Source organism: Podarcis bocagei (assembly GCF_964188305.1).
Source record: "Podarcis bocagei genome assembly, chromosome: Z".
Taxonomy (NCBI): domain Eukaryota; kingdom Metazoa; phylum Chordata; class Lepidosauria; order Squamata; family Lacertidae; genus Podarcis; species Podarcis bocagei.
In genome coordinates this window covers 52,610,147-52,628,778 of record NC_138140.1, presented here as the reverse complement: position 1 = coordinate 52,628,778, position 18,632 = coordinate 52,610,147, and the positions used below count along the sequence as shown (strand labels likewise).

General features: G+C 48.7%; 1 protein-coding gene across 3 annotated transcripts in view; it reads left to right on the top strand.

Annotated features, from left to right (window-relative positions):
* Window positions 1–18,632, top strand: part of GPC3 (glypican 3) — a 280,416-nt gene that overhangs the window by 211,612 nt on the left and 50,172 nt on the right. The gene's annotated exons all lie outside the window — the stretch shown is intronic.

Here is an 18,632-nt window from a genome sequence, read left to right as displayed (position 1 = left end):
TACTTAAGATATTTTGAGTCAGGGGAGACCCTGTTGAGATACAGTGGTACCTTGGGTTAAGTACTTAATTCGTTCTGGAGGTCCGTTCTTAACCTGAAACTGTTCTTAACCTGAAGCAACACTTTAGCTAATGGGGCCTCCTGCTGCCGCTGCACGATTCCTGTTCTCATCCTGAAGCAAAGTTCTTAACCCGAGGTACTATTTCTGGGTTAGCGGAGTCTGTAACCTGAAGCGTCTGTAACCCGAGGCACCACTGTATATGAATGTATGGAATAAGAGAGCTGGTTGTGTTGCTCCTAATAGGAATGTGTAATGCAACAGCGCCATCTTTTGCTGTGGAGGAAGGTAGCAATGTAAGCCCTAGGATTTTTAAGTTGCGTTCCTTTTAAGGTGTCTTCCCAATAGATTTCTTTCTTATTTCTTCCACATGATGTTAACATTTTTGTAGAAAGGCCACCACTGCCTTGAGGACTCCTTCCTCAACTCATATATGCTGATAATTTCATAGTGGGAATGTAAAAACAGGGGTGGTGGGTGCAAAACAGAGGTTGGAAGAGAGAAGACAGAAAATTTTGGCATTTGGATCAGCCCTGGAACAAAGTGCCCTTTCGGTGTAACAGTTATGCTTAAGGTCTCTGCCAAAGAAATGTCCATACTCTCTATAGTATTAGACAATTAAGTTCCAGAGGCTACTTCCCTGCAAAAGGCAAAGCATTTGTTTCAAATGTGGACCCCATTCCCTAATTATCAGCCTTGAAAAAAGCAATTAAAACATCAGAGGGTAATCAAAGAGTGAGTGTGTGGTTATTCAGTTCCTGAGCTTGAAGCTGAAGGTGGTAAAGGGGGGAGCAGAGAGGGAGGAAGGAAGTTATAGTCAAATGATTATTGGTGTGATCAAATGCACAGTTTCCGTAATTTGTAATTCATAAGTCAACTTAAGGCTGTGACTCTGGAAAAGAAATTGCATCGGGCAGGCCGGATCATTAGCAGGTTGAAAGGCTTTTAGACGGGAAATGGTTTCTCTTCCAGAGGTTACGGTGCAGCCGATGGTTGGAAATATTTCAGGCCTACCATATCTTGACAGATCTTTGGGATGCACGTGAACCAATTTATAAATTAGCTTGCAGAATCAGCCTTTCACTTAAGGAAGTGGGGGGGGGGGGAGAGAGAGATGGCTTGCTCTTCGGCCAGAAAGCCTAACAGTCTCCAATGTTCTTGAGGGATAAAGGAAACAAACAGCATGGGAACCCAAAAGCTGCCAAGAAGTTTGTGCAAGTGCTGGGAAGCTGATAAGCTGCAAGTGTATCCTGGTCCAGTAGCACCTTCAAGGCTAATTAATTTTATTAATGGAACATAAGCTGCCATGAGCTTATTGCCTACTTCTTCAGAAAACCGGAGGGAAAAGTTTGTTAACAGCATGGGTTTGGGGGGCAGTTAAAGGATTCCTTCCTTGATTTTAAAGTACAGTGGTACCTCAGGTTACATACGCTTCAGGTTACAGACTCCACTAACCCAGAAATAGTGCTTCAGGTTAAGAACTTTGCTTCAGGATGAGAACAGAAATCGTGCTCCGGCGGCGCGGCAGCAGCAGGAGGCCCCATTAGCTAAAGTGGTGCTTCAGGTTAAGAACAGTTTCAGGTTAAGAACGGACCTCCGGAACGAATTACGTAATTAACATGAGGTACCACTGTATTGCACACTCTGATACACAGCCTTTCTCAACCTGGGGCATGAGCTGTGCTGACTGGGGCTGATGGGAATTGTAGTCTAAAGCAGTGTTCCCCAACCTGAGGCCTCCAGCTGTTTTTGGACTACAACTCCCATCATCCCTCGCTAGCAAGACCAGTGGTCAAGGATGACGGGAATTGTAGTCCAAAAACAGCTGGAGGCCCAAGGTTGGGGAACACTGGTCTAAAGCATCTGGAAGGCACCAGGTGGGCTGTGTAGTAGAGCTTGTCGGCAATAAGTGCTAGAAGGAAGGTGCATTTCTCAGAACCTAGAAAGGGGATCTACAGCAAATCCACCCAGAGATATGTCAGTGAATTCCAGTCTAGTTTCTTCCTATCCTGTGCTAAGATTACTATAAAATGACATGAGGCAAATTTGTGGAGGGCTGGTCTGTCAGCAGCCATTAATGGTTAAAGACAAAACTCCATGCTGAGATGCAGACAACCTGTTGCTGAAGGTGGAAGAGCTGTTGCCTTTAAGCCCACCTGGTGGGCATCTCACTAGGGCATCTGACTGCCAGTTGTGGGGAAAATTGGATGCTGTAATGGTCCAGGTTCCAAGACCAATGACTATTTCTGTAGCAGGATCCCAAAAGGGTCTCTGCCATCAACAACCTAGAGCCACCCAGTCAGTAAGAAGGGGAAGAAGAGCTTGGATTTGATATCCCACTTTATCACTACCCTAAGGAGTCTCAAGAGGGACGCGGTGGCGCTGTGGGTAAAACCTCAGTACCTATGACTTGCCGATCGCATGATTGGCGGTTCGAATCCCCGCGGCGGGGTGAGCTCCCGTCTTTCGGTCCCAGCTCCTGCCCACCTAGCAGTTCGAAAGCACCCCCAAGTGCAAGTAGATAAATAGGTACCGCTTTATAGCGGGAAGATAAACGGCATTTCCGTGTGCGGCGCTGGTGCTAGCTCGCCAGATGCCGCTTAGTCACGCTGGCCACGTGACCCAGAAGTGTCTCCAGACAGCGCTGGCCCCCGGCCTCTTAAGTGAGATGGGCGCACACCCCTAGAGTCAGACACGACTGGCCCGTACAGGCAGGGGTACCTTTACCTTTTTACCTTTAAGGAGTCTCAAAGCGGCCAACAATCTCCTTTCCCTTCCTCCCCCACAACAAACATTCTGTGAGGTGAGTGGGGCTGAGAGACTTCAAAGAAGTGTGACTGGCCCAAGGTCACCCAGCAGCTGCATGTGGAGGAGCGGGGAAGCGAGTTCACCAGATTACGAGTCTACTGCTCTTAACCACTGCACCACACTGGCTCACACCGGGGAGTATTTTAGCAACTGAGAAAGAGACTCCTCACCCTTTGCTCTAATTGGAACCCATCCGAGTGGAAGGAGGTGAGTCAGCCACAGAGGATGGGCTCCTAGGGTCACTCTGGAGAAGACGTCATGCAGGAAGAGCTCTGCGGTGTTGTTCTGTATGCTCAAAACCTAAGCATTTGGGAACACTAAAAGCAGAACGTGCTTCAGTCTCAAGAAAATGGTGGGCAAGTTACATACAGTGGAGCTTTGATGTCAACACAGTGGGAGTCACTCCAAAAAAGGTACTGGAGAACTCAAACTCCTTGGCCCAGGCAATCCCTGGGGTGGGATTTCTCTGAGTCAGAGGAAGGCAGTGCTTCTCCTGTGTCTATGTGTAACCCCCCTACTGACTTGGGAGTCATTGCTCTCACCCCTGAAAATGGAGAAACCTGGTTCCAGGGTCATGGCAGGAACCTTCGCGGGGCAACCATATAGCAGATGTTGATATGCATCCATTTTACTCAGGGTGCCGGATCCTCCTTGAATTCAGGAACTCATTTTCATGATGGCATTATGCCTCATCTGACAAGGGGGAGGGAGAAGTTTTCTGAAAGTGCACCAATAATTATTTGGGCCTGTCGTTTCTGGATGGAATTATTATATTTTGTGTGGCAAATGTGAAATCTGAAATCCAAGGGCTGCTAGGATCCACCCAGCTGTTGCCATTATTTGCTACTAAAGCAAGAAGACTGAAGGGTGTTTTTTTTTACCCATGATGAATGTACTGCAGGAATCTTTTGGCCTCTGTATTTTCATGGGGGGGGGGTGGAATAAAAAATGCTGCAGAGTGTAATCTATCAGCCCGCATGACTCACACCCTGTATTTAAAGACTAACAACATTTTTTTGTGACTCAGGAAAATTTTTAAGGCTTTCTCGGGAGCAGTTCACCATAACGCAGGGCTCCTCCCAGACTTCCACTCCATATGGAAGGAGCAACTGGGACAGTTAAATCAGAATAAGTGTGACAGACTCTGACTGCTGCATATCATCATAGAATCATAGAATCATAGAGTTGGAAGAGACCACAAGGGCCATCGAGTCCAACCCCCTGCCATTAAAAGTCTGAACATACAGTGCCTTTTTTAATTGCTAAAAAAATCTTCCCATTCCCCTTGACATTTTCAGTAAGAATGTGCACTTCATATCCTCTCCTCCCAAAATGCCTATAAAACACCTGGATTCTATCTCCTCTCTTGGGCGGGTTCTGTTGAGACAGCACATACCAGGATTGTGGGAAATTCGGGAGAGATAAAAGAACGTACTTCTTCATATAGCATGAAGTGAGAAGATGGAATTCCGTCCGACCAAAGGCAGTGATAGCCACTAACTTTGATGGCTTTAGAAGAGCATTGGACCAAATCATGGAGGAGGAGAGAGCTATCTGAGGCTACTAGCCAGAATGACTTATGCTCTGTCCAATAATGCTTCTGAATGCCAGTTTCTGGAAACCACAGGAAGGGAGAGTTGCTGCTCTTCTGCTGGGATCCCACGGGCACCTGGTTGGCCACTGTAAGAAAAGGATGTGACATACACAACAGAAGAATGTAAGAAGTGCCCCTTTCTGTGAGGGCAGGAGGGCAATGCACCTGGGACACAGCCAAAAGCAGGTTCCTGGCTCCGTATGGACCACAGAGATAGTCAGGGTGGGCAATGCATGCCAGGGCAATGGCTGCTGGGTCAGATTTGTAGATGGTGGGACTATAGTGTCTCCATGTGCATCGTTGCCTGTGGAAATTAGGCAGAACGGTTAGGGATGTATCAAGACTTTCCTCGTTGATTTTGCTGCAGCAAACAAACACAGCTAGTTCTTGGGGAATGTTCTAATCAGTATTTTTTCCTTTTTTTAAAATGATATTTATTAGAAATTTAAAGATTACAGGGGGGGGGAAGAAAACAATAGAAAATTTAACAAAACATACCTTACAATACATAAAAAGAAAAACATAGAAAAACAATACAAGAAAACAACAAAAAGAAACAAAAACATTAAAACACACATCCAATATTCCATATCTTTACCTTTCATTTACTTGTTTCATCGACCTCCTCACACCTCCCTTTTTTGTATTCTAGTTCAATTAGCTATTTCAGCAAATTCTTTCCATCTTTCTCAATTTTTGTTCTATAATTTATCTAAACGGTCTAACCTTAAATTTTTCCATTTTGGCCCATTATCAATCAGTTTTTACTTAATTCTTTATTACATTTCTGCTAAAGCCATATAGCTTCATTCCAGCATCCTTCTAACATTCATTGACAGATTAGAGAACTGGGCCAAAACAAACAAGATGAACTTTAACAGGGAGAAATGTAAAGTATTGCACTTGGGCAAAAAAAAATGAGAGGCACAAATACAAGATGGGTGACACCTGGCTTGAGAGCAGTACATGTGAAAAGGATCTAGGAGTCTTGGTTGACCACAAACTTGACATGAGCCAACAGTGTGATACGGCAGCTAAAAAAGCCAATGCAATTCTGGGCTGCATCAATAGGAGTACAGCATCTAGATCAAGGGAAGTAATAGTGCCACTGTATTCTGCTCTGGTCAGACCTCACCTGGAGTACTGTGTCCAGTTCTGGGCACCACAATTCAAGAAGGACACTGTCAAACTGGAACATGTCCAGAGGAGGGCAACCAAAATGGTCAAAGGCCTGGAAACGATGCCTTATGAGGAACGGCTAAGGGAGCTGGACATGTTTAGCCTGGAGAAGAGGAGGTTAAGGGGTGATATGATAGCCATGTTCAAATATATAAAAGGATGTCATATAGAGGAGGGAGAAAGGTTGTTTTCTGCTGCTCCAGAGAAGCGGACACGGAGCAATGGATCCAAACTACAAGGAAGAAGATTCCACCTAAACATTAGGAAGAACTTCCTGACAGTAAGAGCTGTTCGACAGTGGAATTTGCTGCCAAGGAGTGTGGTGGAGTCTCCTACTTTGGAGGTCTTTAAGCAGAGGCTTGACAACCATATGTCAGGAGTGCTTTGATGGTGTTTCCTGCTTGGCAGGGGGTTGGACTCGATGGCCCTTGTGGTCTCTTCCAACTCTATGATTCTATGATTCTATGAAAAGGCCTCCACTTGGCACGTGTGGTGCCAAATTTGGAATGGGATTCACAGTTGTGGCTTCGGGTACAGTTTCCTCTGGCCTGCAAAGGTGCGCGGGGGGGGGGGGAGGCTTTGAGGCCTGGGCAAAAATAATGAAAGGGGCTGGCAGATAATTAATGAAGAGGAAAGTACCCAGGCAACTGTTGGTAGAAGTTTGGAGAAAGGAAGCAAGGGCTGGGAGCCGTCCTTTGGGAGTATGCAAGGAAAGCAGCACAAAATCCATTGAATTCAGCAATTGCCCTTTCTTTTTAGTTTTGGTGGTTTCACAAAAATCAAGCTCATGTCTAAAGTAGGAGTGAACAGGCATTGGTGATAATAGCATTTAGTGACTTTTCACATCACTTGATACTTTCTTCCTTCAGAATATCTCTAAATTCTGTGGAAGGTCAGTCCAAAGTTAATTATGCAGTTTGGGCTTGGTAGCTGCTCTTCTTCTTCTTCTTCCTCTTCTCCTCCTCCTGGTCCCTCTCTACAAAAAATAACTTCTCACACACGCACCCCATACATGTCTTTGTGTTTATTTTATCTTTTTTGCTTCATGAGCTTTAGCCAGCTATCAAGGAGAGTTTGACAGTGTTCAACATGCTGTTGTGTTGGCATGGAGGCTCTCCTCATCCAATGCATTGGTGGTGCTGATCTCTAATTGCACTAGCAAGATAAGCAACAGTTGGAGATAGCTTGTGCCCTCTTATTTGGAAGATTCCTTGTTGTTCTCTTTCTGGGATTGTGACCCCACCTGCTGCTGCCAGAGGAACCCTTGCAGAAACCTACTTCCTTTGGTCTCCTTGGGGTCTAGTTGATGAATGCAAAGCTTCTTTCTACTTCTAAATGTTGAGATAGGCCTTTAGAAGAGAAAGATCTTGATCAGAGCCCAGAAACAAACCACAAATAACATTTGTGGAGCAATACGGAGAGAGAACGGGGTAGGGTGAAGCCGCAATTCATTAACAGCTGGAATAATTAATCTTCAGGAAACTGTAGCATGCTTGTGCTTTTCTCACATGTGCCCTAAGTTGAAATAACTTTTTGTTTGTTCAGGAAAGTAAGGCTTTAATCATCTGGATGAAAAAGCAAAGGAGATATGGTAATCTTTTTGAAGGAGATATGATAATCTTTTTGGCAAATGGGCCAGTAAAAAGAAGTTTTAATTGACTAGGAGACCTACCATGGATCAAGAGTCCTGCTGCTTCCTCCTCCCCTGCTAAAATATCAAGAGAGTTTGAGAACTGCCTGTGAGTCATATTGTTTACCAAACCCAAAGCGATCAGCTATGTGACCTAAGCAAATATTTCGGGACTCACAAGCCAGAAGAGTGTGTGTGGTTCAGGAAATTGAAGGCTTATAAGAAGAGGCTGGTATGTGGCCCTGACCCTTCAGAGTCAACAGCCCTTGATTGGCTAGAACCTCACGATTCTGGGAGGCATTACAGATGGGTGGCTTCCAAATTGTGTTACGAGGGACCTCTGGAGATGCTTGGAAGCTCCCCAAGGATGCGTGGCAGATGTGCTTTGGTGAAAGAGACCCTTCCCCTCGCTGGCAGTCTTCTCCTTCAAAAGACAGATGCCAAGAACACAGCCGGCCCATGAAAGGTGATGGAGAGAAGCCAATAAAATTGCCAGTGTGGTAGGGAAGCACACTGTATCACCGGAGCGGGGGCTAGATGTGGCCTTCCAGACCTCTCTGGCTGTCCTTTGGGATCTTCACCATGCCACACTCCCTCACCCTGCTGTTGTGTGTGTTTGAACATCTGGTCTCTATGCAGCTGGAATGCACTCTCTTGGTCAAAGCTGAAAGTCTCATCTTTTGGACTGTTCACATTTGAACTTTGGCCCTGCCCATCACTGGTGTGTGCTAGTCACTTAAGGTTGCCAAATTCAGTGGTTTAAAGCTGGATCTTGAAGATCAGCAAGGAGAAAAGTTTGCTCTCTTGACTAGGATAAAGCTCCCAGCATCTTTGTCTGCATCTTGTGAGTCCAGAGGATCCACCAGTTACCTGCCAGTGCTACCTGCCCCCCCTTCTCCTTTTGTGCCTGAAGGGGCTGTGAAGCCTGAGTGCATATTCTGTGAAGGCTCCCAACCTCTGGTGTGGTCCTGCTCTTCTCTGAGGCACGTCTGGCATGTGATGCATCTCTTGATCTAGGCTTTGGTAGGGAGGGAATTAATATTCAGAAGCGATGTTCTGATCACTCACTGTTGATATGTGTGTGTGTGTTCCTTTTTAACTGATGTTTCAGATTCTGTTCATGACAGTTTCATTGTGTACTAACACAGAGCCCTAAGGGGCTCATTAGCCAGACTGTGAGGTTTTGAGTCCCTGACACGAGTGTTGTCATGCACTCTGGAGAGGTGGCAGCTTTAACTATAAAAGGAGGAACGAGACCCCACTGATTTTGGTGTGGAGATTATTCGGAAGGAATGTGTTTCTCCACACATTCCTGCTCGGGTCTTAAGATCTTCATTGGAGGCCTTCTTCAGATTCCCCCACCTCAGGGGTCTGCAACCTTTAAGACAAAAAGAGCCACTTGGACCCGTTTCCGAAGAAAAAAAAAACCGGGAGCCGCAAAACTCGTCATTATAAAAATAACTTTTTTGTCACTTTTTTATTATTTCTTTGTTTGACCCCTCAGAATTACTCCTCCTCATAGAAATAAACATTAAATTTACAAGTTACTTTTTTTTGTGTGTGTGTTCTTCACTCCCCTTCAAAACAGTGACCAGCGTACATGCCCCCTTTCAATGCAGTGACCAGCGTACATGCCCCCTTTCAATGCAGCGGGCGGGCGGGCGGGTAGGTGACGTCGGGACAGTGCGTGACTAACGCACGCACCGCCCCCATGCGACGTCATAGCCAGTACAGCGCCCGCCATAGTGGGGAGTGTCGGGGCGCACAATGCGCCTCCTCCCCTCGCTAGTATCTGCCCCGGAGCCGCGGCAAAGGTGTAAAAGAGCCACATGCGGCTCCGGAGCCGCGGGTTGCAGACCCCTGCCCCACCTGATGATGGCTTCTTGGGAAGGCCTTTTTGGTGGTGGCACCCAGTTTGGGGAAAGCTTCACCCATAGAGACTTTCTTAGTGGATGTCCAATGATCAGCAGAGATTAGGAATTCATTAGTTTGCACCCGGCGTCCTATTGGGAAGACCCAGTTTTCTGAGTGCATGTTCTGGAAGTTGGGCAATAGGGGCAGTCCAGGATTCCTTTTGGTGTACCGACCTCCCCGCTACGCCAAGGATTCCCTGCCTGAGCTGCTTCAGGTTGTGGCAGATGTTCTCCTGCAAACACCTAGCTTGGTCGTCCTAGGGGATTTTAACATCCATGTCAACACGACTTTACAAGGAGTCACTCGGGACTTCGTGGAAAGCACGGCCTCCATGGGGCTGTCCCTGAATAAGTCTGGCCCAACCCATAGCCGTGGACATGCCTTGGATCTGGTGTTCACCTCTATGGAAGTTATTTATGAAATTTCTATACCACCATTCACCTGAGGATCACAGGGTGGTTTACAATAAGAAACACACACAAAAAATAAACTATAGTAACAATAAACCTGACTTGTCTTCCTCAGAAGTGCAGTTTAAAGCAAGGGCGGGCTCCCGCTGCTCTGTCCCAGCTCCTACCAACCTTGCAGTTCGAAAGCACACCCAAAAGTGCAAGTGGGAAGATAAACGGCGTTTCTGTGCGCTGCTCTGGTTTGCCAGAAGCGGGTTAGTCATGCTGGCCACATGGCCCAGAAAAACTCTGCGGACAAACGAGATGAGCGCCACAACCCCAGAGTCGTCTGTGACTGGACTTAACTGTCAGGGATCCTTTACCTTTTTTATGGTTTCCCCCGAAGCCTCCTGTCACCCCAGGGGATGACAAATTTGCATTTAATCAACACCTCAGCACCTCCCTTGGATTTCTTTCAAAGGGGATAATGGCTCTTTGGGTGACGACGTGACATATGAGGCTATTTATCAGAGGGGCTACTCAACCTGAGAAAGCAGCCCACCTAGGAGAAGGAAAACCCTGTTCCTAAAACTTAGTTGTAACTATTTATTAATACTTTTATGGCTTTACTCACCCTCCACCCTTGGATACCAGTTTCTGGAAGCCACAGGCAGAGAAGGAGTTGCTGTTGGGCCCAGGTGCTGCTTGGGGCCTCTCACAGCAGCACCTGGTTGGCCAAAATGAGAATAGGTTGCTGGGCCAGGAGGGCCAGGGGCCTGATCCACCAGGCACATCTTTATTTTCTTGCAGATCAGGTCAAAGACCATCAAGTGCAGAGTCTGGTGCTGAGTGGCCAGACAGGTGCATATGGAAAGCTCTGAAGCAGGACATCAATGTATCCTGCCTTCCTTCCATAGGCAGCATTCAGTAACTGGAATTCTGAGGTATTGCTGCCTCTGGAAATGGAACGACTTCTGTGTTTCACCTCACCAGTTTCACAGGTGGGATAACAGAAAGGTGAGAAAGAGCGATGGTCCAGGGTTCTTGCTCTCTCCCTCACTACACCACAGCCTCCCTCTTCTCTGTTCCCTCCTTCAGCTCTGCATGGTCCAATTTTCCTTGCCATTTAAACTATTGTTTTAGCTGCAGACCCATTATCAACCCTTTCCAATCTCCACGCTTGATGATTGTCCAAGGGCTTATAGAAAAATATGCCAAAAATTTCAGCACAGCCCTTGGAACATTTTTTTATTAAATTCTTTTCAGTCATGCAGACTAAATTAAAGGAGAAATATGCACTCCAGGAAGAGTATAAATATTAATTCAGACTCTCCTTTTTTTGCCTTGGCAGACTCCTCCTTTGCTTGAAATAAACCTTCTGCACTTATCTTAACGATTGAGGTCACAGTTTGCTGTTTTGTTTATGCTTAATGGGGGGGGTGTTGAGAAGCTTTAAAAAAATACCCTTAAAAGGGCAGGATAACTTTCATTATTCGTTGACAGCTTCAGTTTGGAATAGTGGTAAGACTCTTGCTGTGTTTGCTGGTAATAAGGAGGGAGGCAGTCTGGGAAGTGCCTGCCCCCTGTTCTTGGGCTCCATGGTGAAAGAAAGGGGGGAGGGTAAAAATGGAAGAAAATAAAAGATTTTGACACAGGAGGTGTAGGGGTGGGTGAATGGTAGCTTGAGGAGCTATACACGTGCCCCCCATCCTTTGCTGACTCCATTGATACTGCCTGTCTGTCCCACACTCCTGTTATATATATATTGGGGTTGGCAAATGCAGGCACCCTGGTGTGTGTGATTAAATGAGAGCTAGTATGGGGTAGTGTTTAGAGTGTTGGACTCTTACCGGGGAGACTAGGGTTCAAATCCCCCACTGGGCCATGAAGCTCACTGGGAGACCTTGGGACAGTCACTGCATCTCAGCCTAGCCTACCTCACAGGGTGGTTGTGGTGATTAAATGAAGAAGGGGAGAACCATCTTGCATGTCACCTTGAGCTCCTTGGAGAAAAAGGTGGGATGTAAATGCAGTGAAAAATAATTTTGGCTCAGAAACTGCAACTTGCTGATCTGTAAGTAGACCTTTGTTTTGATATAACAAGGGCTAGATAAAGCAATCAGTGGTTTATGATCAGGATATGTTAAGAATTCCCCTCTACCTGTATATGGAATTACCCCATGCCTTAAGGTGGTCATTGGGGACCCGGCACTACCTTTCTATGTGCACAGCCTTTTTGGTGGTGGTGCTAAGGCTGCCCAGTGGCCTCCATGCAGAAACCAGTCATGCCCTTTCCCTTGCCTCATTTTGACAGGTGCCAAAGACTCGCTGATTCAAGCAGGCTTTATGCTATTTCTTACTGCTTCTGGGGGAAGGGTTGTCACTCATTGGTGGAGCACATGCTCTTTCATGAAGAATGTCCTGTGTTCAGTCCCTGGTGACCTCTCCTTGTAGTGCTGGGAATGTCCCCTGGCTGAAACCCTGGAGAGCCACTGCTGCCAGTTAGTGTAGACAGTACTGAACGAGGTTAGTCAATATTTTGACTCTGCATAAGGCAGCTTCTGATCTTCTTAGTTTTTGTGCTGCTTTGTCATGGACCGGCTGGGTACAGAGGAATGGTGGAAGGCCCCAGCTGGGGAACCCCCAAAAGGAAGAAGGCTCAGAGCCAGAAGAGTGGTGGTGGGATGACAATGAGCAGTCAGGGGGGGAAGAGGGAGAAGCCTGGAAGAGGTCACAGGGAGAGTCTGTGGCAGAGAGCAGTCAGAATCAGAGACAGAAGCCAAAGCAGGAGAGGAGTTAGGCTGATGAAGAAGCATCGGTGTCTCCCCTTCCTGCTGTGAGAAGCTCCCCTGCCCTCCAGTCTACAAGGACCAGAAGAGGTCCTTGTAGGAACAAAAACAGGCAAACTAACATAGTCTCAGATTACTTGAGAAGAACCCAGAGGAGGAGGAGACTGAGGCAGCTGTGGGAACCTTCAGTCTCTACAACTGGGGCAAGATCTACTGAGAAGAGTTGCTGTGCTCATTAGGTCTGACACACCTGAGCTGACCATGTTTCAGCAAATAAAGAGTTAATTGCTCTTACTTTATGTGATTTACTGCTGGCTATGGCCTGCATTGCATGTGCCCCCCCTTGTTTTCTTAATTATAATTGAATCAATTAGCACAGTTTTTGCTGCTTTGGGAACTAATATTTTGGAGCATTGTGGGATCTTATTAATATTGTGTATTAAATGTCTATCCTGCCCCTTCATCTGAAGGTCCCAGGCTGGTTCAGAACAGGAAAAAGCAAAATGAGAAAAATACAAAATAACCCCCTCCCACAAACACATTTTAAAAGTCATAGAATGTCAATAGTCCCAAACTTGATTGAAGAGAAACATTTACCGAAAGGTGTTTAATGAAGGCACCAGAGGAGCCTTCCTTGGGAGAGCATTCCACAGATGAGGAGCCACCACAGGAAAGGCCCCTTCTCCTGTTGCCACCCACCAGCCATCTTGTGGAGAGGCAGGTCCTGGCTTTTAATTGTAAGTTTTGAAACTGTTTTAAATTGTATTGTAAACTGCCCTGAGACCATAAGGTCTCCAGCACATGCCCAAGATTGATTTGTTGTCCTCCTTGCGGGTGTTGTGTTGGGTTGGTGGCTTCTTTTTTCTGCCATCCTGGTTTGGCGGGGGGGGGGGGGGAGAGAAAGTTCTGGTTAAACTCTTGCAGCTGGATAAATTATCATTAAGTTAAAACCTGCTTATTGTTACATGTTGCTCACAGTGATTATCGGGTTGCATATTTTCCTGCCTCTTGCCACAAGATGAGAATCAGCCGTAATGTCAGGGTAGCAACTCAGCAAGAGCAGCTATTTAAAGGCAGAGAAACCACCAAATGCAATTTTTTCCCCAGCGAGAGGGAGGGAAACAGTTGTAATTGTTACTTAATAGGAAATTGTCATGGCTTGTGGGTCTGACTCTTTCAGAAGCTGAAAGACTGAAACATTCAAGCCGCGGTGCAGAAATAGAACACTTTATTAGAAAAGCACGTTGAATAACAGCCTTAAGCTATGTGCAAACGATAGGATCCCCCCTGTTAAGTTGTGGGCGAACATATCAAAGGCCATATCAAATGGTCAAAGGCCTGGAAATGATGCCTTATGAGGAACGGCTAAGGGAGCTGGGCATGTTTAGCCTGGAGAAGAGGAGGTTAAGGGGTGATATGATAGCCATGTTCAAATATATAAAAGGATGTCACATAGAGGAGGGAGAAAGGTTGTTTTCTGCTGCTCCAGAGAAGCGGACACGGAGCAATGGATCCAAACTACAAGAAAGAAGATTCCACCTAAACATTAGGAAGATCTTCCTGACAGTAAGAGCTGTTCGACAGTGGAATTTGCTGCCAAGGAGTGTGGTGGAGTCTCCTACTTTGGAGGTCTTTAAGCAGAGGCTTGACAACCATATGTCAGGAGTGCTCTGATGGTGTTTCCTGCTTGGCAGGGGGTTGGACTCGATGGCCCTTGTGGTCTCTTCCAACTCTATGATTCTATGATTCTATGATATCAGACGACGCAGTGATTCTTCCAAAACAGCTCTTTATTTGTAAGCTGGAACAGAACTGACTGAGGAGCTCAGTCAGCCTGCTTATATAGAGCTCCAGAACAATGTAACTGTTGCCATTTTCTAAAACTATCCAATCAATGAACGTCACTTTCAATCCTTCATTTGCATACAAACTATCTACAGTATCCCCCTGCTGGCCCAGGGTGAGAACTTCAGTACATAACACCCCTCCCCACCGAGATAAGGCGTTAGTTACAATCGTAATGGTTTCCTTATATACAGCACTACACGTAATGGTTCAATTAGGCACAAAAGCATATTGGTTACATTTCACATATTTAGACCAATAGTGATACATGTCCAACAACATAGTCCTTTAAATAAGTTGGGCACTTGAAAACTCCGCCAGACTGCCGGGGGCTGGTAGCCAAGTCCGGGGGGGGGCCCAATTCTTGCTGAGGCTGTGGTGCGACCCTAGGTGGCGTTGAAACCAAGTCCCCTGGATCCGCTGCTGTGGGTGGAACCTCCGTAAGTGGAGTGGTCTGAGCCTGTGGTAAGTCTGGCAGACCCTCTGAAGTGGCTTGGTTCGGCTCCACTCTGGCAGTTTGCGAGAGAGGTGGAGCCTCACCATCTATAAGTGTCTCTTCCGGAGCCACGAGCTCAGTTGGGGGCACCACGATAGTGTCCAAGTCCCCAACCCTGCGCCTAAGCTGGTCTATGTGCCGGGGCCATAAGCGTCCGTCTTCGAGTGCCACCTGGTACGAGCGAGGTCCAGTGACTCCCACTTCTGTGGCTGGCACCCAAGGAATGTCCCCCACATAGTTCTGGGCAAAGACCTGGTTTCCTGGAACAAATGGGGTTCGGCCACGGCAAAGTCCGGGTGCAGCCGGTCGAGCGGGGACCTCATGTGGTGGCCCATAAGCAGTTCAGCAGGACTCCGCCCTGTGGCCACATGAGGGGTGATGTGTTGCACTAACAAGTATTCGGCAACCCGCTCGTGCCAATCTCCCCGGTCCAGGCGCGCCAGTGCCTCTTTTGCCGAGCGCACCATCCTCTCCGCTTGCCCATTGCTGGATGGATGAAAGGGTGCTGTTAGGGCATGGCGGATGCCCAGTCCCAAAAGATACCGCTCAAAAGTGCCTGACGTGAACTGCGGTCCGTTGTCAGAGACAAGGACATCAGGACACCCATGCGTCGCAAAGAGGCCTCACAGCACCCGGATGACGGCCTCGGTAGTGGTGGAGGGCATCAGGGCCACCTCCAGCCATTTGGAATAAGCGTCCACCACTACCATATAGGTCCGGCTGCGAAAGGGGCTGGCCAGATCGATGTGCACCCTCGACCAGGGTGTCTTGGGTGTCTCCCAGGTGTGTCCCTTAGCAGCTGGTGGTGCAGGCCTAGATTCTTGGCACGCTTGACAGGCGGACACCCAGGCAGTGATGGCATCGTCCATGTTAGGCCACCAGACGTAACACCGAGCCAACGCCTTCATTTTGACGATTCCTGGGTGGCTAACGTGCAGAGCCTCCAGAACACGTTGACGCAGTCTTTGGGGAATCACGACGCGGTCTCCCCACAGCAGACAGCCGCGATGAGCCGAGAGTTCATGTTGTCTGGTTGCGAAGGGCTGGAACTCTGATGCAAAAGGCCCTTGTGGCCACCCCCTCCACACCCAGTTTTGCACACGGCTGATGGTGCGTTTCTGGGCAGATGCGGAGGCCACAGTGGCAGCCGATACAGGCACTGCTGGAAGATCCTCAATCAGGAGGAGCGATGAAGCAGGAGCCGGGTCTTCCACAAACGCTGGAAGAGGGCAACAGCTGAGGGTGTCGGCATGGCCCATCGATTTCCCCGGGCGATGGACGAGCCAGTAGTGGTAGGCAGCCAGGAAAACAGTCCATCGCAGCATGAGCAGCGAGAGGACCGGTGGAGTTGGACGATCACCGGCGAGGAGGCCCAGGAGCGGCTTGTGGTCGGTTATGAGGTCAAAAGTCCTGCCGTAGAGGTATTAATGGAACCTCTTCACTACAGCCACAAGTGCCAGTGCCTCCTTGTCGAGCTGGCTGTAATTCCGTTCAGTCAGAGATAGCGTCCTGGAAAAGTAGGCGAGCGGTGCTTCTCTTCCGTCTGGAAAACGGTGACTAAGGACAATGCCAAAAGGTATGGCGTCACAGGCAAGGACCAGCGGCCTGGCTTCACTGTACTGTACCAGCACACTGTCCGATGAAAGAAGAGCCTTGACCGCGTTGAAGGCCGCCGTCTCCCGATGACCCCAGGACCAAGGCGTCTTTGTGCTGAGGAGTCGGTGAAGAGGCTCAGCCACCGTGGCTTTGTGGGGCAGGAACATGTTATAAACGTTCAGCAGCCCCAGGAACGCCTGCAACTCTGTCTTGTTCTTTGGGATGGGGGCCTGCTGGATAGCGCGGATCTTGGATGTGGTTGGGTGAAGGCCGGAGGTGTCGATAAGATAGCCCAGGAACTCCACCTGTGGAACGGCGATCTGGCACTTCTCCCTCTTTACCTTGAGTCCGGTCTCCTGGAACCTGGTCAGCACGGCACGGAGGCGCTCGAACAGCTGCTGGTGAGTCTGCGGACACCAAGACGTCATCAAAATATGGTACCACGCCCGGAAGCCCTTGCAGGAGATGCTCCATAAGGCTTTGGAAGATGCCAGGAGCCACACTCACCCCAAACTGCAACCGGCGGCAACGGAATGCCCCTCGGTGGGTGACGATCGTCTGGGCTTCAGCAGTGGCATCATCGATGGGCAGTTGTTGATAGGCTTGGGCAAGGTCCAGCTTAGCGAAGACCTTACCCAGGGAATGCAGCAGGTGTTGGACAACAGGAACCGGGTAACCGTGATGCTGAAGTGCCTTGTTGATCGTGCACTTGTAGTCAGCGCAGATTCTCACCGACCCGTCTGGCCTGACAGGCGTGACAATGGGGGTTTCCCACTTGGCATGGTCAACCGGCTCCAAAACTCCTTGGGCGATCAGCTTGTCCAGTTGTTCATCCACCTTAGCCTTGAGAACAAAGGGAACCCAGCGTGGCTTTAGCTTGATGGGGGCGACTTGTGGATCAAGGCTAAAGGAGATGGGCGTACCTGTATATTGCCCCAAAGTGCCGTCAAAAACCTTGGCAAAGTCTTTGACCAGACTTTCAGTCTCTGCGTTAGAGATGCAGTTGATGCCGGTGACTTCCAGGCCGAGGGCATCAAACCAGTCTAGCCCTAGGAGGCTTGGCCACTAACCTTCGACCACCACCAGTCGGAGCAGGCCCGAAAAATCCTTGAAGGCGATCCGGAACCGGCCAACGCCTACCACGGGAATGTCGTTTCCCTGGTAGTCTCTCAGGTGTATGCGGTGAGAGTCGAGTTGCCTTTTGGACACTCTGGGTACCAGTCTTTTGATGGTGCTCCAAGACACGATGGACAGGGCAGACCTGGTGTTGATCTCCATGTCACATGGAGCTCCTTCAATGAGCACCGTGACGTTCAGCTTGCGTCGTGTAGGCGATTCGGTTTGGCCAATCGTGGTTCCAGACGGGCAGCGGCAGTTGGTGAGAGCGAAACAGCTTTCCTTTGCAGACTGGAGTGAAGACTTGGACTTGCGAGTCGGTGAAGGAGGAGTGTCAGATGGAGCCGATCGGCAGACCTTAGCGATGTGGCCCCTTCTGGAGCAAGTCCAACAGATGGCGTCTCTGAATCGACACTTGGCACGGGAATGGTTGCCTCTGCAGCCGGCACATTCCAGTTGGCACTTGGACTTCTGTTGTAACTTCCTGCGCTCCCACTTTGTCTGGTGCACGTCATCGTCTTCACTGGAGGATGCCTCATCACTGCTGGCCTCTTTGTGATGCACTGGAACTGGCTTCCTAGCAAGACGCGGGCTGCTGGCCTTGCGGATCTCCTGGGTGAAGCGTTCAGCAGCTTCCGAGGCCACGGCCTCCTCAATGGCTTTCTGCAGCGTGAGGTCTGGCTTGGCAAGGAGACACCGTTGCATATGGATGTCCCGGACCCCGCAGACGATTCGATCCATCAGGGCATCGTCTAAGTCTCGGAACATGCAGTGCATTGCAACCTGTCGCAGGACGGTGGTGTAGTTGTTGATTGACTCCCCCTCTGCCTGGTTCTGGTGGTAAAACGCATGGCGGGCAGCAATCTTGGACGGCTTTGGCGCGTAGTGGTTCCGGAGCTTCTCTTGGATCGTGTCCCATGGTGTTGCCTGGACTGCTTCAGGCGCAACCAATGCTCGGGCCGTCTCAAACACCTCAGGCCCACAGAGGCTGAGGAATAGGCCCCGCTTCCGTTCCTTTGATACTGCTGTTACCTGAACGAGGTAGGCATCTCATGATTCAGAGGCTGGGGCAAACGGTGGTAGAGGCATGAGTTCTGATGCCAACGTGGAGGGCGATGGATAGAACACAGTGCTCTAGCCAGAACGGTCAGCTCTGAATTGGTTCTGTTCAGTGATTTCACTCCGTGTTTCAGCTCAGTGACTCAGCTTAGAGGGTGGC